Here is a 23112-nt window from a genome sequence, read left to right on the forward strand (position 1 = left end):
GAGAAAAATAGGCTTATACATGCCTTACTGCTCCTGGAATAAGTAAAAAGACAAGAACAGTAATTCTGATAAACTGAGACGTAAGTATGTTTTATTTTAAAGCTTGATTTTGCAAAACAGAATTTAGGATTTAAAAGGAAATATCATTACATGTATATTCATAAAATTTGCTTTATAGTAGGAGTTCTTTTAAACAGCCTCAGCTAATCAGCAGCTAAGCCAATATTTTTATCCTCTCTGTAATAATCCTGACCCATGCTGCAGCTGTTTGTTTACTCTATAGAACACCCTGGCCCTTGGAACCCACCAGATGAATTGTATATTTAATTACCAAGAATATTTGTTCCTCATTCAATTCTACTGTTATTTCATATGCACTGTACTTAAATATTCCACAATCTGAAAAAATGTGATTGCAAAAAAAATAGTTGAGTGCTTTAGAAAGACTTAATAAAGACAAATTACTTTTAAAAAATGAATTACGTTGAGTGAGAGAGTTTTGAATGACCAAAAGGAAAAGTAAACATCTAGATGGAATATGTATTCAGATTTTTTTTTTTTTTGGCAAACAACTTTTGTTTCTCATTCTACTTTACAGAAATAAAAACTGGAAATCACAGATAATGCATTCTAAGTATGACCTAAGTAATAAAGACCATGTAGAACTCTAGTCACCGGACCTAAGGTGTAAAAACCATATTTTTATATTAAAGATTTCATGTGAATATATTTATATTTTAACAAAATGTTTTATCATTTTACACAAAGGTACGTACTTTATGTCCTTCACGTTAGCCCACATTTTTGCTACCTGTCTACCTTGAAAGGTAATCTATAGATGAGAGAGCATCTGCTCAAATACTTTGTCTATCCACTCAGATAGCTTCAATTATCATCAAAATACTGATGTCTCCAATATCTGTATCTCTAGGACAGATTGCTCTCCTAATTTAAGATAGACTGCATATTGGATACTTCCATTTAGAAGTACCAAAAATATCTAAACTCAACATCCAAAACCATCTTCCACATCTCCTTATGCATTTCTTATCTCTAGGGTCCCAGTGTCGCTCACATGTAAGCTTCATACCTGATTTCCTCTTCATCCACCACTGCCACCGCAGCATCTAATCAATTCCTGAGGGCTGTGTGTAGGCAAGAGGGGATGTGGACTCTTATCTCTTAAGAACCCTTCACATCTATGAAGTTCTCTTTAGCCACACTGCCAGTCTCCTATTTCCAGCCACTGTCAGCTCTCTCCTGGAATACTGCAACAAGCTCCTAATTGATCTCTCTGCTTCAAGCTTTTCCAATTTAAATATTCTCATTATCACAAAGCAACCTTTCTAAAATGTTAAGTGTGATCCAGTGAGTCCCTTGATAAGCTTCTTGATTAAAATTCTATGGTTTCTCTTTGTTCTTATAATGGAATCGAAAGTTCTTAACGTGGTTTACAAAACCCTGCAGGATCTATCCTCTAATTATGGCTCCAGACTCAGATATTACCACTTTCCTTTTAAACTCTAAACTTCAGCTAGAATAAATGTCCTTCCCTTCTGGGGACACACTAAGCTCACTCTTGCCTCCTGGGCTTTGAGTATACTCTTCCTTCTTCTTGGTCCACTCTGCTGCCCATACCAACTTCACCCTCCAAAAAAAGTAACTCCCTGGAATTACTACCACTCATCCTATAATTCTTACCACAGGCATTGTTTTCACAAAACACCTTCAGGGACCTCCAACTCATCAGGGTGGTTTAGATGTTCTTTTAAGAGATCCAAGGTACCCTGCATCTTCCTTTCCATGGCATCTGTCACTGTCATCTGTGTTGTTGACTATCTGCTTACAAGGGCTAGGGCAATGTCTTGACCACTGCTATATCCTCAGAGCCCAATAGGGAGTAGTTTCTTCATTAATGAATGTTAAATGGGTGATTGAAGAAAGGGTCCCTGCAAGTAGCTCTGTTCTAGCAATGGAACCTTCTTTTCTGAAGGAAAATCTCTCTTAACCTTCCCTGGAAGCTTTGCCCTATTTTGTACTTTTAGTACTAAGTACTCTATTATTTAGTACCCTAATACTAAGATTCTATTCCTTAAGGGCTTGCAGAGGTAGCCCATACTGAGAATTCTTTTCAGGATCTACTCCTTTCAGTCACATAAAAACAATAGGTTTCAGTACCCTGTCTTGGTACACAATCAGGTCAACCATGAGCTGACTTGTTTATATTCTATAGCTCTGTAATAAAGTCATCCATCAACAATTTGGTAGGGCCTAGGATTTTCTCTTAAGAGATTATATTTTTTGGGTGTGTGAGAAAAAGTAAAACATTCTTGTTTATCAATAAATTAATGTTTATTAATTTTTTTCAATAAACACGTACTAAATATCTACTGTGAGTTGTCACTGGACCACAGACAGACAAAAAACATAAATCTGCCATCAACACTAGATTTACATCTAAGGGTTAAGCATGACATATTGAGAAAAGACTGAAGAGTCTTTTGACAGGCTACAAACTCAATCCTATATCATTTTGAAAATTTGCTATAAAAGAAACTAATCAGGTAATCATGACTCCAGGGATAAAACAGCATAAATTAATTAGTTTTCATTGACCAAACCCTAGTTTAACCCCTCACCACATGTCTGTTCCAAGAGCTTACTAACAACTTGTCTCGCAAGGTAGCTTAAACTGAGGGATTTAAAAATTTATTGCCAAAATTTAAAAGTACAGATTTACTTAGGGGAAAAAAAAGCATTCACACATGGCAACCATTGGCTGAGTAAAACTGTGGTTGCCTCCTTTAAGTGGGTCAACTTCTCTTCTGTTCCCACCAGCTTTCCACTTACAGATCTACCTGTTCCCTGCAGGCTTTTAAGATTATGACCCTTTATGTCAGGATAAAGTCTAGACACAGCATAAAACGTATCCAGTGTGTACCCAGCTCACCTCTTCAGCACAGTTTCTACTGCATCCCATTATTCCAGTTACTCTGAATAGAAAACGGTCATAATATACCCTGCTTTTTCCTATCTTTCAACCCACGAACATTCATTTCCCCTATATGGCCAACATCTGATTTATGGATTTAAAAAACCAGAGGAAAGGAAAGCAAGCTATAGAAAGGTAGAAAGGCTACAGAATTTCTCAGGCAAGGCATTAGAATGGCAACCCTGCATTAGGAAGCAACAGAAATTAGCACCTATCTGTGTGGAACCCATGCATAGCCTGAACTACAATTGAATTGGCTTTAGAATAAACTTCTCCATTAGGTGACCAAGTTAAGGGCACTATAGCCTTGCCTGCTGGCTTTGCACCAGTTTTTCACATCAATGTAATGAAAAAGCTGACAATAGCCTGGTGTTGTGTTGGTTATTAACATGATGTGCCACGAACACTTATCCAACCAACTGCTTTGTCAAAAGATGAAGGAAAACAGAGAAAAGGCAGAGACTTTGTGACAACACATTCTACGGCAAGATAAGCTGTATTATAAAGCCACTTAAATAACTGAAGATGTAAATTACCTTTTCTCAATATAGAATGTAAAAACTAGTTTTCTTCATTCTAAGTATCGGCAGCAGTTGTGTGTCTGCCCAGTAGAGGGAGGTCTCTTATCTGCATACAAAAATAACATTCAATACACAGTCATGCTCAAATGTACACACACACACACACACACACAAATTTCAAGTTCTCATCTTGAACTTGAAATATGAAAAAAAAAAAAAAAAAAGATTTCAGGGACTTCTGCCAAGGCGGCCAAATAGGAGCAGCTCTGGAGCACAGTTCCCAGTGAGAGTGATACAGAAGGTGAATGATCTCCACATCTTCAACCGAGGTACCGGGTTCATCTCAATGGGACTGGTTGGAGAGTGGGTGTAGCCCAAAGAGGGCAAACCAAGGCAGGGTGGGGTGCTGCCTCACACAGGAAGTGCAGCGAGCCAGAGGACCCCCCCTTCCAACCCAATGGAGGCCACCGGGGACTTTCCAGCCATTCCAGCACTCTGGTTCAGATACTGTGCTTCTCCCAGGGTCTTTACAGCCCATAGACCAGGAGATTCCCACGGGATAACAAGCACCATGGGCTTCCAGCACAACACTGGTGGCCGTTTCAGCCAGCACCGGGGGTTTCCAGCACAAATCTGGACCTCTTCCTTAGACCTTACGCAAAAATTAACTCCAGATGGATTAAAGATTTAAACATAAGACCTAACACCATAAAAACCCTGGAAGAAAACCTAGGCAATAACATTCAGGACATAGGCATAGGCAAGGACTTCATGACTAAAACACCAAAAGCAATGGCAACAAAAGCCTAAATAGACAAATGGGATCTAATTAAACTTAAGAGCTTCTGCACAGCAAAAGAAATAATCATTAGAATGAACTGGCAAACAACAGAATGGGAAAAAAATTTTGCAAGATACCCATCTGACAAAGGGTTAATATTCAGAATCTACAAAGAACTAGAACAAATTTACAAGCAAAAAACATACAACCCCATCAAAAAGTGGGTGAAGGACATGAACAGATACTTTTCAAAAGAAGACATTTATGCAGCCAACAAACACATGAAAAAATGCTCATCATCACTGGTCATAAGAGAAATGCAAATTAAAACCACATTAAGATACCATCTCATGCCAGTTAGAATGGCAATCATTAAAAAATCTGGAGACAACAGATGCTGGAGAGGATATGGAGAAATAAGGATGCTTTTACACTGTTGGTGGGAGTGTAAATTAGTTCAATCATTGTGGAAGACAATGTGGCAATTCCTCAAGGATCTATAACTAGAAATACCACTTGACCCAGCAATCCCATTACTGGGTATATACTCAAAGGATTATACATTGTTCTATTATAAAGACACATGCACACATGTTCATTGTGGCACTGTTTACGATAGCAAAGACTCGGAACCAACCCAAATGCCCATCAAGGATGGACTGGATAAAGAAAATGTGGCACATATATACCATGGAATACTATGCAGCCATAAAAAAGGATGAGCTCATGTCCTTTGCAGGGACATAGATGAATCTGAAAACTGTCATTCTCAGCAAACTGACACAAGAACAGAAAACCAAACACCACATGTTCTCACTCATAAGTGGGTGTTGAACAATGAGGACATATCGACACAGGGAAGGGAACATCACACACGGGGGTCTGGTTAAGGGGTGGGGGTTGGGGGGGATAGCAGAGGGTAGGGATATTGGGGAGGAGTAACATTAGGAGAAATATCTAATGTAGGTGACGGGGGCATGGAGGCAGCAAACCACCATGGCATGTGTATGCCTATGTAACAGTCCTGCAAGATCTGCACGTGTAACCAGAACTTAAAGTATAATAATAAAAAAAAATTCAAGAACTTGAAAATGTTTGATGTAAAATCATGCCAAAGGTTATTGATTGGCATGATAATGGGATGCAGAAGAAACTATGTGGAGAGGCAAGCTGGGTACACATTGAATAGACTGTATGCTTAGTTTAGACTTTATCCTGACATAGAGGGTCAAGTCTACAGGGAACAGGTAAATCAGTGATTAAAACAGCTAGTAGGAACAGAAAAGAAGTTGACCCTTTCAAAGGAGGGTTATTAGTGACTTGAAATCTACCTAAGATAACAAACAGAAAAGGAAAATAGATCATAGTAAATAAACTCTTGGGGATCATTACGAAGTTCTCTTTGCTCCAGACTGCCTGGATTATAGAAAGAGATTAATATATAGCCCAGTCTGAGAATGTAACGTCTAGTGAAAAACTCAGGATCTCCATCTTGAGCAGTTAAGCTAATGAGATATAAAAGATTTCTACCTTCAAAGAGGGAGGTGATTAATCAACTTATTTTGCTATAGAATACATCCTATGAATAAATATTTTGACTGATAACATCTGAACTGGAACCCAGGATTCTGAACCTACACAACCTATGGAACCCCACATTCAGTATAAAGAAGGGGCTGAGCAAACACAGGTTCTTTTCTGCTTCAGTCATATGACTTCTTTAACATGGTCTTCTGATGACTTCAGGAAGTTCCAAACTAAAGTTTTAAACAAAAACAAGACAGTGGCTTTCCTAGTCCATTTCCCCAAGTGATTTAGCTCTAATTCAACCATTAGGTGTCATGCTTCATTGATGGTGAATAAAGGTGAGCCAAACAAAGAGTAAGCCAATGGAAAACACACCTTCAGAATAGCAGGGGGAATCACTGCTCCCAGAGGTTGTCCAAGCTGCTAGGTGCCACAGACACAGCAGCACAAATGGACTTTTCATGGTCTTATTTAAAGAAAGTGCTTAAGAACTAAACCAAAAATTAGATAGGGTCTAACATATGAAATGAAAACTACAAATAAAAGTAGTAATATTGGCAAATGCTCATGTGGTACTTGCTATATCCTAGGCTCTATTCTGAGAGCTTTCCTCAGACTGACTTATTTGCTCTTCAGCATTCCTGTAGTACTGTTATTTCCATCTTCACATTATAGGTGAAAAAACCGAGCCATGGAATAGTTAATTTGCTAGTAAATGATAGGGTCCAGATTGGAATCCAAGTGTCTGCTTCCTGAGTCCTTGATTCTGGATCTCTAACCGAGAAGAGATCCAGAATTTAGAAACTTCCCTAAATAAGTACATCTTTCATTTAAATGTCTACAAAATGTAGCATTCCGTCAACTAGAAAACTGCCCTTCAACTCAACTTTTACAATTACGTATAAATTACCTTTATTAGCAATGTAGTATATTTTAGTAAAGTTTGATGTAGTAAAAGTAGGAGAGGCTAGGTCCTGTAAAGATTTTAAAGTAGCTCTGAAGCCAGGTCCTCAGAGCTGTAAGAACTTTGTTAGAGAAACTGAGAAGAAGGTGCCAGAGAGCCACAGGAGCAAACTCACTGCTCAGACTCAGGGCCTCCGTGCAAGCACCATCTCTTGCTCCATAGGCCAATAAGATCCTTGCTGACCACCCTAGACCAAGGGTTGGTAAACTATTTCTAGAAAGGTCCAGATAATAAATATTGCAGGCTTTGCAGACCATTCAAGCTCTATGGCATTCACTCAGCTCTGTCACTGTAGTGTTAAAGCATGAACAGTGGATACATAAATGAATAGGCATGGCTGTGTTCTAAGACAACTTTACGACATTGAAATTTGAATTTCATATAATTTTTATGTATTAGAAAATATTATTCTTCTTTTGATTTGTTTAACCATTTGATTTAATTTTTGGTTTGTTACCAAACCATTGTCACCTAATGGGCTGTACAAAGACAGGCAGGTATGATTTGGCTCTGGGGGCCATGGTGCGCCTACCTTTGCCCTTCACGGAAATCAGGAAGGAGGAAGTGACAGATGGGGAGGAAGAAGCTTGGGCGCCACCTGGAGGCCAGAAAAATCTGATGTCACCCCAGGATAACCATTTTGGAAAGCTAAATCATTTCTGTGGCTCCCAACCATAGAAATACAACAGAATTACCCAGGGTACTTGTTAGAAATACAAATTTTTAGGCTGCACCTCCAGAAATTCTGATTCAGTCATGTGGTTAGGTGAGGAATCTATTATTTTAAAAGCAGCTCATTGATTTAGGCAAGAGGTCTTCAAAATGTGGTTTGCACTCTGGGGAAGTACAGATATAGCCACTAAAGTATGGGAAGAAAATAGTAGAACTGCTTTCTATAATATTATTAGTCAATAAAAAGCAAGACAGAAATGAATTTTTATAAATATTTATCACATAAATTGACATTGGCTCCTTCACTGGGTGTGTGTGTCAGCGATCACTGATCACAAGCAGTACATGAGGAAATCCTAATGTGGAGGAACTGGTAGAGGCACCTTCACTCCTGTTTCCTCTTAGTGGACTACATATAAAAATGGGCAGTACCAATAATTACTGGGACAATTCTCAGAAAGAGAAAAGATGATTTATCTACTAGATCTCAAAACTCATCATGAAGCTATGTTAATTACGATTGTTGTATGGTGCCGGGATAGACAAATAGGTCAATGGAATGAAATAATAGTGTAAGAAACGACAGACTACTCAATACGTGATACTAGGGGAACTAGTTATCTCTAAATAAGAAATGAAAGTAGATTCCTAACTCACTTCATCAATAAAAATGAAACGTAGGAGAAGTAAAGTATGAAGAATACAATTGTCAAACTTTCAGAAGAAAATCTTTTTGGTTTCAGAATCAGGTAAGATTCTTAAATAAGACACAGAAAGTATGAATTGTAAGGGGAAGGACTGATAAATCTGACTCCTCTAAAATAAAAACTCATTTATGTTAAACAGGAAACTTCACAAACATAATTAAAATTCAAGCCACGAGGCAGGAGATTTACAAAGTATATAACCAATGAAAGACTGTATCTAGAATTTGTAAAGAACTACCACAAATTAGTAGAAAGAAACAAACACACAAAAAAACCCTTGTATCCCTTCCTTCTTTTCTAACCCTCCTTCTCTCATCAGAGAACCAATTATCATCCTGAATTATTGCTGAATTTATCACGGTAGGCGAACCATGGCCCCAGAGCCAAATTATGCCTGCCTGTCTTTGTACAGCCCATGAGCTGAGAATGGTTTTGTAACCAATCAAAATTTTTGTAACAAATCAAAAATCAAATTTAATGGTTGAAACAAATCGAAAGAAGAAGAATATTTTCTAATACATGAAAACTATATGAAATTCAAATTTCAATGTTCACAAAGTAGGGGGAAAGGGAAGAGTAGGGGGGAAGGGAAAACAATACAAATGGGTAACTCATAGAAGAGGAACTCACAGCTAAAAAGAAATAAATACAGGGAAAAATGTTTAATGTCATTAATAACAGAGAAATGTGATTTCAGATGACAGGATACCAAGTCATATACCAGATTGTGACTAGATTAAAATAACTGACAACACCATGTGTTGTCAAAGATTAGGAGATAAGGAAACCCTTCTACGTAGATGTTGAGAGTGTTAGCTGGTATAACCACTTCAGAGAGAAATTTAGCAAGACTTGTTAAAGTTGAAGAGGCACAAACCTACAGCCTCAAATTCAACTTCTGGAAATATACCCTACATAAATTCTCATACATGTTTCAAAATAAGATATATAGAAGAATTTTCATAGCAGCACTGTTTGTAACAGGAAAAAAATAGAGAAACATAAACATGCACGAATGGGAGAACGGATAAGTTGTGGTCTATTAGAAAGGACTTTTTAAACTGACTGAATCAGAGTTACATGTGTTAGTAAAGATACATATCTTAAAAAATAGTGTTATTGAGAAGAGGCAAATTGCAGAATAACACATGCGGTTTTAAAACAGAAATAATAATGCCAGGCATTATTTATGGATGTATGCATATGTGGTAAAGTAAAAACATGCACAAGAATGATAAATTCAGCAACAATTCAGGATGATGATTGGTTCTCTGATGAGAGAAGGAGGGATAGGAAAGAAGGAAGGGATACAAGGGGCCTATTTATATCTGTTAGATTCCTAATAGGGTTGGGTATTCTTTGTAATGTAATTCTGTGTATTTTTTAGTATGAGTAAACTGCTATAATGAAGAGGATTTAGAAGAAAAATAGAGTTAGATATAAGGTCGTAACTTTTTAATCAAATGCCAGAATGTGCACAGCTTTAGTAGTGAATGGGGGTGGATAAAATTTCAGACAGATTTTGTCACTAATCAATAAATTCAAGGAATATGGGGCTGTTCTGAGGTGACTGACACTTCTAATGAGATCAACACATCCTAATTTGCCCCAGACAGTCTTAGTTTATATATGTTGCTTCGTGTGATTATTAAGTTTTCCCTTTCCCTTTTAAAGGTGCCTCCCTTTGGAAGATCAATGATATGGTCTCCTGAAAGATGAAGCACTGTGGCTGATGATGCAGGCTATCAGAGGCTTGTCTGATAGGACCACGTTGCTCATTAGATGAATAAAGAGCTACATGGGAGAAATTAAAAACAATATGGTTAATAGCCAGTCTTCAGTTGATCTTTTATCTGAAGACTGAAGACCTCAGCAGTCTCACCTTTTCTTTAGAATCATGCCAGTTTAGAACAGAGGCCCGCGATCTTCTCATCTTCTCAAAGACACACCTGATGGAGTAAAAAGAATTACATAGTTAAGATCACAGACATGGCTGCAGACAAAAATCACCTGGGGAGGCTTGAAAGACAGAGATTCTTGGGTCCTAACACCAGATTATTGATTTGAAATCTGTAGAGTTGTGGCTACAGAATCCATACATTTTTTTAACTCTACAAGTTACTCTGGTACACACAGCCATGAAATTTTGTAATAAATACCAGAGCTCTCGCAGTTGTGCTATTTTAAATAACAACTTATTATTGGGAGCTAAAGTATTTTTTATATTAAATTTAAATGCTCATATATCTGACATGACCTGTCTTCATCTCTTGCCTGAATGATTTTCTAGCCTCATTATTCACAGCAATCAATTTTTTGCAGTCAATCTTTCTCCTGGCTGGGTGAAAGCGGATGGGTGTCTATTATTGAGAAAAAGAGAAGGCTGGGGCCCAGGGTCTGAACAGGCTTGTCATGACCCCTCCTAGCAGCCAGAAGGACATAGAGGACAATGCCAGGCCAAGGAGTGTTCAGTTATTATGCTGATCCCATGCCCTCTTGAGAAACTCTAGTCTTGGTTAGTTAGTGGATAAAACAGATGCCAGTGGGCTCCTGCTTTCTGGAGGAGGCATGTCAAAATGAAATTCCCTTTCTGACACCTCATGCTCATTCCCTTTGGGTTTCTGTCTAAGAGGGTGGGCTGAAAATTAGAGGAAGAAAATTGTCTCAAGCTGTAGTATAAATTTTTGAGAAATGCTCAAGTATAATAATGTTTTGCATTTCCTGCTCTTATTTTCTTTGTTTGGTTTGGTTTTAGTTGTTCTTTATTTAGTTTCATTTTTTTCTCCTGGAAAAGCATCTCTGGATTTGGCCAAGGGTTGCTGGATTTACTTTTTCACGTACTGAAAGACATCTGTATAAACTGAGAATGTGACTGACTGGGTGTGCTGCAGCCAGCAATAAAGGGGACACACCACTGAGCACCAGCGAAGCTTGGGTAATGGCCTTGTCACTTTGAATTTTTATTTCATTGGCACTGGATTCTTGAGGACACAGGTAATACTGTGTCAGATACATGAGCTCCTAGAAATTGCTCGCATTGAATTGTCCGGGAAATCGTCTAAGTTAGACATATCTCAGTTATAATTTTTAGATATTTCATCTAATTGGATATTCTCATTTCCTTGTTGAACTCTTTTTTGGGGGAGATGGCTTTGGGGATAGGTAGAGCATTAAACCATAAATACCCTCATATCCTAAAGGCCTCTGAGAATTGGGGTCAGGCAGGAAATCTATCAGAAATATCTCTTATCATGTCCTGAGAGACTCCTTCGCCACTGGCCTGATCAAGCTGACTGATGATGTCCTACATGTGTAATTTTAAACCTTCATTGAATATCAGAACCCCTGCAGGAACTTTTAGACATCATTAATCTTTCACCCCCACCCAGCATAATTAAAAGATAATGTCTGGAGAGGGGGTCTGGATGTCAGTGGTTTTCTGTTGCTTCTATAAAATTCCCAGGAGTAGGATGACTAAACATTCAGTATGCCTGAAACGGAGGGGTTTCACTTGAAAAGCTAGAAAAATCCTGCCCAAATCAGGTTGAGTTAATCACCCACAATGCAGGTGAGACTCCCATTAGGATCATTCCTTCCAGCTCTGTCTTACTGCACCCTAAGGGAGCAAAATCTCTGGGCTCTGCACCCAGTGTATAGATTTGCCAATCTGTCTCACTGATGGGATTCATATCTTCTGGTGACAGAGAAGATAACTGTTACCTGGAACCTTCTGATGCTGTTAACTGTGACCTAACAAAAGGATGTGAGCAAGAAATCGGAAGATGCAATAAACCTGGCCTAAGAAGATGGAAGAAAGAAAGTGGCTCCATGTGGCTGGCAAGCAGGGCACAATGGCAAAACCTCTGAGTTCACATGAAAAGAAAGGTGGTAAGGAGGGATTTCGAAAACAACCATTTCCTATTAGTCAATTTTTCTTATTCTATTTTTTTCTTACTTATTATTATGAAAAGATTAGGGATACCTTTTACAGTATCAGACACTTTGTGTTCCTTCTCTTTGGAGAGCCAGCTTTTGTTTTTTTCTGGGTGTTATATCCTATAGTGTCCTGTGCAGGCAGCCGGTGGAAACATCAGCTTGTGTATGTGGTAGAGCCAGCCCTGCTGCCACGTGCGGGCACCTAGGTCTGAGTCACTTTAGTCTTCCCTGAAGCCAAGTTGGACTGTGTGGCACTTATTGCACTTCACTGAAAAGGACATTTGGGTGTGTAGGAGAGGATGCCTGATACTTGATCGTACCAATAGTAGGTAGATTTATATACAATGCAAATGTACTTGGGATGAAGGTGAGCTAGCAAGGTACTCGAATCTAGAGGTGAAGCTCATGCAGTAGTCAGCTCACATCTGCCTTGGAGTACAGCACTCTGCCCTTTAGAATAAAGTCTTTGGGATGGCTGTTTGCTTATTTTACATAATCTCTTGTGAATTGAATATGTTTGCCTAATATTGGTATCTCCTGGGCAGTGGGAAAGGACTCTCGTTGCCATGGAGAAATTAGAATCTCCTAGATCCACCTGGTGGATTTCCCAGTGCTCACAAGCAGGTTCTTTTTGCCACAAAATGTCAAATTTAAAGGATCTAAGTTGCTAGAATGATAGAAAAAGACCAAACTGGGAGGAGATTAGGCAATGGGGTAGAAGGTTATAAGCTACCTAAACTTTTATGTAAATTTCCTTTGACTTGGACTTGAAATATCAATTGCCTGATCCCATGATAAGTGCAGAAATTGATAGAGCTTCCTTGTTTCAAATAAGGCCCATCTCTATCCTCTGCCTTGAGGGTTCTGTGTTTGGAAGGCCACATTCCTGGGAGAAAAGGAGTCCTGGAAGTGCTGATAGAGATAAGCAATATTCTTTAGTTTGTATCACATGCTAGACTGTTTTTATTTTCCTATGCATTAACTCATCTGATTCTCATAAAAGCAGTACAAAATATATGGTATCATCCCCACTTTACAGAAGGAAGCTGAAACACAGAGAAGGGAAAAAATTCCCCACAGTTGCACAGCCAAGATGTGAAGGGGCCAAGTTCAGACCCAGGCATCTCCTGATTTCTGAGCTCGAAAGGCTCTTGCTAGACCCCAGGGCCTTGTGTCAGCCTTAACAGTAGGACCCAATTTCATCCACTCAGAGTGAAGGGAGGTAGGTTGACCAATCTGGCAAACACTTGAAATAATGAGAATGAAGGGGATGACTGAAGGGTGAGATGGGGAGGATGAGAGACCTAGCAAGTAATGGTTAAAAATACTGTGGGGCAGCAGCAGCACTGGAGAATGGGGGTTTGTAGAAGTACCAGTCTGCACATTTGGGTGATTTTTGTTTCTAATCAGTGGCCTATATGTATTGGGACAAAGAAGATAAGCAACTGGGCTTCTCTAGACCAGTACATAGCCAAATGGTGCACATCTCAACAAAAATGGGGCTTTTATACTAGGTTGGAGAGTGGTTTTAAAGCAACCATGAGGGACTCATAGAATGCAGACCTCACCAGATCCTGTGCTTTGTGTAACGTGGGGAATGGGCAGCCTCCACCCTAGTCAGATTTCCAGTACAACAAGATGTTGAGTAAACTCCCAGGGAAGAAGTGAGTAATGGTTTCTTACCTTGTAGTGGAGTGTACATAGGGCTTAGTAGAAAGCCTTGTGCCTTAGTCCATTCATGCTGCTGGAACTGAATACTCAAGACCAGGTAATTTCTAAAGAACAGAACTTGTTTTCTCACAGTTCTGTAGTCTAGGAAATCCACGATCAAGGCACAGGCAACTTTCGTTGTCTGGGGAGGGCCAAATCCTCCAGAGATGAAGAGTGCCCTGTCTCCTGGTGAAAGGAGAAAGGACCAGCCAGCCAGCAAAACGCTGGGTGAGCCTCTTTTATAAACGCCTTAATATCATTAATGAGGAAGGAGCCCTCATGGTCTAATCACCTCTTAAAGGCCCTACCACTTGATACTATCATATTGGCAACACCTGAATTTTGGAGACGCCACATTTAAACCACAGCACCTTGGAAGTGAGAGAGGAAAAAAAAAGCAAAAGATACCTGGGATAGGGAGGCCAGGAGAGGAAAGGCCAACAAGAGAACTTACAACATCAGCATTCGAGGCCTGGAGTGTGGGGTGCTCACCTATAGATCCCACAGGACTCCAGCACGGGTACTCCCTGGCTAGTTAGGCTGAGGATGGGGGTTTTGGAATGCGGTCTTCAGAGGTTGAGGAGGACGGGGGCTGACTAGGGCCAAAATGAGCGTCTCTCCAATGTGTGCTCTTTCCACCAGTTGCGAGCGTGGTGAGGAAGAAGTTGTGTGGGATAGAAAAAGCCTGGGGAAAATGGTGCTTTCAGGCCACCCATCACATGCCTCAAACTCCAAAGAATGTGAACAATAGGAAAACAGATTTGCCGTCTCCCGCTGTCATATGTGTGACAGTAGAAAGCTGAAGATTTGAGTCAGAAACTGGTAAGTACACCCCGGGCTCTCAATAAAGTATGGCACGGGGCTTTATCTTGGTCCTCTCCAAGCCTGCTCTGATACCCAGGGACTTATACCAGCAGGGTGCGTGGTGTGCTTCAAGTTTTGGCCTCAGTGTAGGAGTTCTGGTGGCTGTTTAGAAGAGAAAGCAGCCAGGGTCTCTTTGCTTGTAATGAATGGCAGCCTTACCTGCTTTTCTTTTCTTCTTCTTTTTTTTAATCTGTTCCATAGTTTGGCTTTCCAGAGGTCGCTTTTTTATTTTACCTGAATGGAAAGCCTGACCCAATCCACCACTATTCTCTCAAGCTTCCCCCACCAGGAGCCCAGGCAGGCTTGAGTGCAGCATTTCTCCAAGTGTGGTCTGAGGACCACCCACAGGAGAGAGGCCCTGCCCAGGTGCCGCGCGTTTATCAAGTTCCCCAGCATGCTCTCAGGCACATTCCACTTTGGGAACCACTATTGGGATGTCCTGCCCTGCCTCATTGCTTCGTAGTTAATTTCTCTTTATTTCTTTTGTGACCTTCAGTCATTTACTTACCAAAAGCCCTGGGAATCTAAGCCCAGGCTAAGTGCTGAGGATGCCACAGCAAACTAGACAGGCACAGTCCAGCCTTCTCAGCTTAGGGCTTCTGGTATTTGGGGAGGGGGAATGGGAATAGTAGAAAGGTTGGCAGACTAAATAAGTGATCATAATAAAGTGTAAAAAGCGTTACAATAAACTGTGGCAAGAATAATAGTTTGTTAATGTGGCTCAGGAGGCCACCCAAGAGAGGGAAAGGTGTGACACCCTTACCTTTATGGTTCAGCTGCAGATGGCACCCCCTGGGTCGTAATACATACATCGGGATCCCATACAGTCTCCCAGAGAAAGGCAAAGATGAGAGACAGACTGAGTTCTACCCACGGGATACAAGGAGGGATGAAACAGTGTATAGAGGGGCTCTATGCTATCCATGGTATGCGGAGTTAAGGACGGAAGTCTGGAATGATTTATGTTTCAATATCAGTGGGAGATGCAAAATTTTCCCAATATCTGTGACCTCACCCAGAGTAACAAGCAATAAAAGCCAGAAAGTAAAAATGAGGCTGGGCTTTTATAGAGCCTAGCAGAAAAGGGAGTGTAAAGAGGTCTGCAAATCATGCTGCAGCCAGCAGCCAGGCTGGTGGAAGGGAGAGACAGTGGGTGAAAGTTCTACGGTGAGAAATAAGGGTGCACGGAGAGCCAGCTGCAGGAGGAAAAAAAGACCCAAGCTGCAGACATGAGGTGGTCCTAGACACAACCACACGCAATTTTCCCCACTGCCTTCCACATAGTCAGACCTTCCCTTTCAACTTGGTATTCTCTCTCTTCCTATAGGCAGATTCAGTTCTTTTTATTTTGAATTTCTTTTAAAGTTTCATTTCATTATGCTGCTTTCTTTTCTTGGGCTGCCAGCTATTAAAATTTTCTTCTTTCTCCCCTCTGCTACTAGGAAAGTCAGAGCTAAAGTCAATGCCTAGTTAAAATAACCAGATTTTCCTAGGCATTGAGTCAATTTGTTTCCTGTTCCTTCCTGTTTTAATTTTCTTTTTTCTATTTTAACAGCTGCACTACAATTTATTTCTATTCTTGAAAGCTGTCTTAACTTTTTTGGAAGTTTATGCAGATCTAAGTTATGATGAAATGAAACACATGTGTCCATTTTCTCCCACCCACCAATCCTTTACCCTTCCCCCTGACTGCAGTCACATTGCCGTGGAATCACATCTTCCTATGGTGTTATCCCAATCTCCATAATACTCTTTTGTTATTATTCACTGCAGGCACAAACAGAAAGGCCAGACCTCCCCATTCTCTTCATTTTTCTCCTTGATTTTCACCTACTGGTCTTTCTTGTGGCTCCCACCTCTGTCCTGACCCCTAACATTTATTGTTCATTGTTCTTCCCTAATTCTGATGCATCCCCTGTCTCCCAGAGGTTGGCTAATGTAACACCATTCCCCTAGAGAAGAATTAGTGTCGACTTTCTTTCCACAGCAGATCCCCCTAGGGAAATTGAGCATTCACTTATGGGGGACCATAGTGGGAGTTAGTTCAGAGATTCTTACACCCTGCCCCCAAACCCTGAGCAATGAAATATACGTAACCAAGGTCTTCCTTTGTGCATTTCTGTTCTGCTGCTTGGTAAATGTGTGCTCACTCATTCATAAATGAAGGCTTCTCAGCCCAGCATTGCTCATCCTGCTGTTTGACAGTTGTGCTTCCTCAACCCTTTGAATCTTAAATTCGTGTCACTGCAATGTTATGATTCATTGCTCTCACTCTTTCTCGAGGTTGTGGTTGTTTCTTTTAAACCGTTCTTCCATTAAGATGAAAGAGCCAACACAGAACACATGCATGTGTCTTCCCCATTCCCCAGCTCTGTGGGTGGTCCCAGGATTTTGTTCCAAATATAGCCTCTGAGAAAGGGAAAGCATACTTGTTTGTCTGCTCCTAAAACTTAATTTTCAGTGGAAGTCAGTACTGGTAAAAGATAGTTTAAAATTTTTGAAGGGGTTACAACTGTTCGTGCTCTATACTGTCTGAGTTCTACAGTGATATGGTGTGGTTCTGTGTCCCAAATCTTATCTCGAATTGTAATCGTCATAATCCCCACATGTCAAGGGAGGGACCTGGGGGAGGTGATTGGATTATGGGGGCTGTTTCCCCTGTGCTGTTCTTGTGATAGTGAATGAGTTAGCACAAGATCTGATGGTTTTATACGTGTTTGACAGTTCCTCCTTCTCTCTCTCTCTCATTAGAAGATGCTTGCTGCCCCTTCACCTTTCACCATGATTGTAAGTTTCCAGAGGCTTCCTCAGCCATACAGAACTATGAGTCAATTAAACCTCTTTCCTTTATAAATTACCCAGTCTTTGTAGCACTGTGAAAATGGACTAATACATAGTCTTAAAGATGAACTTTAGCTTAGCCCAATTTGGCTAATACAGAGTATGAACATCATTCATTCATATAACAAATGTTTGTTGATGAGGCTATGACAATGGTTTGGCTGCAAGCCCACCCAAATCTCATCTTGAATTCCCACCCAGTGGGAAGTAATTGAATCATGGGGGTGGGTCTTTCTCCTGCTGTTCCCGTGATAGTGAATAAATCTTATGAGATCTGATGGTTTTGAAAATGAGAGTTTCCCTGCACAAGCGCTCTCTTTGCCTGCTGCCATTCATGTAAGACATGACTTGCTCCTCCTTGCCGTCCTCCAGGATTGTGAGGCCTCCCCAGCCACATGGAACTGTAAGTCCATTAAATCCCTTTTCCTGTATAAATTACACAGTCTTGGGTATGTCTTTATCAACAGCATGAAAACAGACTAATACAGCCTCTGTTTTAGGAGCTAGGGATACATCAGTAAACTTTTGGTGAAGCTTGTATTCCAGTGAAGAGAAGACAGACATCAAAGCATATGTAAGTGATGTCATATTGGATTGTGTTAAGTATTATGAAGAAAAATAAGAAAATTTTCGTAAAATGACCAGGAAAGGCCCCTTTGATGAGGTGTTATTTGAGCAGAGACCTGACTGAAATGAGTGATTCTTTCCACCTCCCCTTGACCATGGCAGACATCAGTAATCGGCCAGAGCCATCATTTCTTTTTCAGGGAGCCATGCAATCCTCCACTCAGTAGTCCAGGCCATCACTGCCATTTGGTTGGTATTGACATGAATGAATGGGCCTATTTTCCATTCTATTCCAAAAATGCATTTCTTTCCTAAAATAAGGAGGCAATTTTAAAATAGAGAATAGATCTAGAGACCAGCTTTTACTCATAATTATTTAAGAGTTTAATGATGCAGGGCTGATTGTTTCCTGTATGAGTCCATTTTTGCACTGCTGATAAAGACATACCCAAGACTGGGTAATTTATAAAGAAAAAAGGTTTCATGGACTCACAGTTCCACATGGCTAGGGAGGCCTCATAACCATGGTGGAAGGCAAAAGGCACTTCTTGCATGGTGGCAGCAAGAGAGAATGAGAGCCAAGTGAAAGGGGAAACTCCTTATAAAATCGTCAGATATCTTGATACTTGTTTACTACCATGAGAACAGCATGGGGGAAACTATACCCATGATTCAATTATCTCCCACCAGGTTCCTCCCACGATATGTGGGAATTATGGGAGCTATAATTCCAGATGAGATTTGGGTGGGTACACAGCCAAACGATATCATCTCCTCTTCTCGTGTCAAAAAGAAGATGTTTTTGTCCTTTTGTGATGACTTTGTATGTCTGATTTTATAACTCACCTCTTTAGTAGTTTATGGCCCTCTCACAGTCATGGGGCTATGCAGCTACCCAGTGTTATTAGTCCTACCTACCAGCTTTAAATTGTGCATGCTGTCATGCCTTAGCCATATGTTTAGATTTTCAACCTGAAGCATCTTGTAAATAGCATGTTTTCCTTAACAAAATCCATTTTCATAAATAAAAACACTCTATACATGTATCTCCCAATTTTCTTTTTATCCATTCATTTATTGGGTGTCAGACAGAGAGTATTAAAGATAAATAAGCCATAGCGTCTTAGACTTGTATAAATGCCAATGGAGAATAAAACAAAATATTATATACATGGATAACTCATATCCTCTTATAGTTGTTTTTAAGGTACATGACTCTACAAATCACAGCTTCAGTGATCACCAATGACTTCCAGTTGCCAATCCAGTGCAAATCTTTATTCTACTTAATTTTTACTTAAGCCTGGGGACCATTTCCTGCTTTACTCCAATTGCCTATCTCAGTTCCTGTTGTTATGTATTTTCTTGCTCTTTGTTCTCTTCTATCTCTGCGTCCTTTCTCTTGTGGGCCTTAGTCACTCCCAGACATTCAGCATTACTTTCATGAGTCTCAAATATGCATTCCTGCTTACAACTTCTCTTCTGAGTTATAGTCCACTGGAATATTATTCTGGGACCTGAAATTCTGTATGTTCAAAGTGAAACACATGATCACTGTATTTACCAGCATCTTTCTGATTGCAAAGAATGGAAATACAATTTAAACTGGCTTATATGGGGAAAAAGAGGAATAAATTTTCCTGTACAACCAAAAGACTCCTGAGCTACAACCAGAAACTCAAACAGTATTATCTGAAATTGAATCTCTTCTCCTTTCCTCTTCTCTCTCTCTCCCTCCCTCCCTCGACCTTTTCTCTCTCCCTCAGAGTGTGTGTGTGTGTGTGTGTACTGACTTTCTAGGTCAGGGTCTCCATATTATAGCTCCCATAAGCACCAGGCTTTCCTTCACTGGCTTAGTAAACCTACAGAAAAGGGAGAACTTGTCTTTCACAACAGTTTCATCAAAAATCCTACAACTGAATTTCACTGGGATAATGTGGGACATTGACCATTGTGTAACCAATTGCATGACTGAAATGTGGAAATATGCTATATTAAAGTATATGATTTGGGAAGTTATTGATAAGCTTCAATCACATAAACTTAGAGCAGGGAAGCTTAGTAATTATAGAAAAAAATGAGTAAAAGAGAAAAGTATGCTAAGTAGGCAAAAGCAATAGATGTCAGCTATAACTGCGTGCCTCCCAAAAACCCCATTAACTCCATTATTTCTATTAAACAAGATAATGCATGTAAAAACATTATGTAAATGTAACAGTATTCCTTAAATGTTATTAATTCTACTGATATGATCTTCTGTTTTTTGTTTTTTTTTTTTTTTTTTTAGACAAAGTTTCACTCTTGCTGCCCAGGCTGGAGTGCAATGGGAGAATCTTGGCTCACTGCAACCTCCACCTCCTGGGTTCAAATGATTCTTCTGCCTCAGCCTCCCAAATGGCTGGGATTACAGGCAACTGTAACCACCCCCAGCTAACTTTTATATTTTTTGGTAGAGATGGGATTTCACCATGTTGGCCAGGCTGGTCTCGAACTCCTGTCCTCAGGTGATCCGCCCACCTCAGCCTTCCAAAGTACTGGGATTATAGATGTGAGTCACCATGTCCAGCCTCTACTGGTATAATTTTAATGATATTGAAAGTTTAAATAATGCAGGCTTGAACACTTGGAACCATCTTGGGCTGCACCCTCCTCTGTCATCAATATTTAGTCAGTTGTCAAAGCTTCTTGATTCTGCAACCAAACTATTTCAATATTGGTAAATCCCTTACAACCAGACTCTACCCTTTCCAATTCAGATTAACTTTTCTTGAAGCACAGTGCTGATCATATTTTGGCTCATAAACCTTTCATGCTCTCCAGTGCCTAAGGACAGACAGCCAGTCATATCAGCCAGTTAGTTCTCAAAGTCCAGGAACTAGATCCAACTTAGCTTGCCAGATGTACTCCTCACCATTCCCCTCTGCCTGTAGCCAATGGGAACTACTCACTGTGTCTAAATTACTCCATCTCTGAAACTGTCTCTGGCTGTTTCCTAGAGGTGAAATGCATCACTCCTCACTTTTCTGTCAGTGTTATCATCACATTTTGGGCCCAACTTTAGTATCTCTGTGGATATTTCAGAAAAGTATAGTGGCATAGTAATGTAAGATGATTTCAAATGGACAGAAATCCTGGATCCAACAGACATTTTCTGTTAAACTAGGATGTTAGAGTCTGGTCTTGGAAGACTCTTTTATAGATGAGAATATGTTATTTACCCACAAAGGGCTTTGGTAAATAAGAAATAATCTAGTCTGCTGGCAAGTCGAATGTACTGATAAGGCCACTCTTCCAAGAAAAGAAGACAAATATGGTGAATACTTGCTGTTTGCCACCTGCTGTTTGCCAACTGACACAGGAAGTGTAAGTGTTCAGCTTTGAGAAAAGATGGCTAATGGATACATGTTTACTTTTTATGTGTGTTTATTTGGCTTTCTTTGTGTGCTGAGTCTTCATTCTCACTAAAACAGAAAACTTCAGGGAAATGGTGGCAGCTCCAGGGCTATGTTCTCCAGCTGCCAGTTTCATCTTTATTGTTGGAAGTCCTAGAACTTTGTTTCAGTCTCATTCTTACCACATTATGCTTTGCTAAATAGCCATTGCGTACTTTTTTATCTTCTTCAGCAGCCTGAGGCTGGGGACATAATCCTTTTGATGTTCTGAACATAGTCATTATTCAGTTAATATTGGTTAAAATGATGCCAGTAGAAACTCCAGAATGTATGTCAAGGGGTCTTGGTGGGTTTAAAAAAAATTGTGTTTTACAAACATTCTATCTTTTCATATATTTTTCTCATATTAAATAATAGAAATTTTCAGACATAACCAAGAGTTCTTGTATTCATTTGTTCATTTTCACCCCCAAAAAAGGCATTTTATTCTCTTTTGGCAACTTCGAATAGCTCTGCAGAAAAGAACTCAAAATAATACAGTTAGTATTACCACCTTGTACAGCAATTGCAACACCACCAATATGTCCTCTGCATTTCAGAAAAGCTTTTGGATAGTAACACTTAACATTCCATCATTCACTTAGCACGTTTTTATTGAGCACATACTAAGGTATGGCATTATGCTAGGAATATTAAGACAAAATTCATTGACCTCTTTAAAGTTAGAATCTAGTAGAGAAGACAAATAGAAATTGTCTGACTACATATCTTTTAAGTGCTAGGTGCATAAAAGCAGTGAAATTCAATGAATAAACTGCCTGCCTCTTTCATTTGCAGACTATCAAGATGGATTCAAGTTGATTCTCAGGGTTCTGTTTTATTTCCACCCAGGAAACACCAGCATTCTTGAAATCCTTTCAATGTTAGGCAAAGGAGCAGAAGGGGGCATTCTGAATGTCGAGGAGGTCTTTAGCAACACCTGCTGCCTTGCTGGTCCTTAAAGAAGCCTTGTCTGTGGTCCCATCACCTGAAGGGAGCTGGTGATGAGGGTTGAAGGCATCCTGCATGAAGCAACATTGTGGGTCATTGTACACATATGTAAGTTGGCTCAGAAAGTTCAGAAACTACTCAGGGATTTGAGGAGAACTTCCAAAGCTAGCTTTGGATTTTCGCACTTTTTTGTTCATATTGTTCATAAATAATTTTGAATTGTAAGGCCTGTACAATTATGGACTCAAATTTCTGAGAAAGCCTCAGGAATTCTATGTACTGGTATCTATTTTAAGGCTAGAAACACAAGCATAAACTTACTCCAAATTTCAATTTTAACCTGTGCTCTGCACTCTGTTTAAATGGTTTAAGGAGGCACTTCCCAATGTTTACTCCATAGGTCCTCAGTTCCAAGGGGTGGTCACTGGTGAGCATAATTTGAGAAATGTTGTCTTAAGAGATACTGGTTTGCTTAGTGAATAATTTCTGGAAAAAGGACATAATTTTGAACTCTAAATGCTGTATCTGCTGGAAATAACTGGTTGCCAAGAATGCCACTGTATCCGAATTACAGAAATTATAATAAGCAGATGGATTCTTGGTTGGGGGTAAGAAAATTCATCTGAACTTAAGAGGTAGGTGGAGCTA

The 23112-nt window shown here is 39.8% G+C and overlaps 1 long non-coding RNA gene across 1 annotated transcript; it reads right to left on the minus strand.

Annotated features, from left to right (window-relative positions):
* Positions 1-9917: 9917 nt before the first annotated feature.
* On the minus strand, positions 9918-11637 carry LOC116527003. The gene is made up of 2 exons (XR_004258342.1): positions 11350-11637; positions 9918-10113 (listed from the first exon to the last, which is right to left on the minus strand). It is a non-coding gene; the product is annotated as an uncharacterized LOC116527003 (long non-coding RNA).
* Between the last annotated feature and the right edge of the window lie 11475 nt (positions 11638-23112).

The sequence above is a fragment of the Sapajus apella genome, unplaced genomic scaffold (assembly GCF_009761245.1).
Source record: "Sapajus apella isolate SASKATOON/1434 unplaced genomic scaffold, GSC_monkey_1.0 scaffold52, whole genome shotgun sequence".
Lineage (NCBI taxonomy): Eukaryota > Metazoa > Chordata > Mammalia > Primates > Cebidae > Sapajus > Sapajus apella.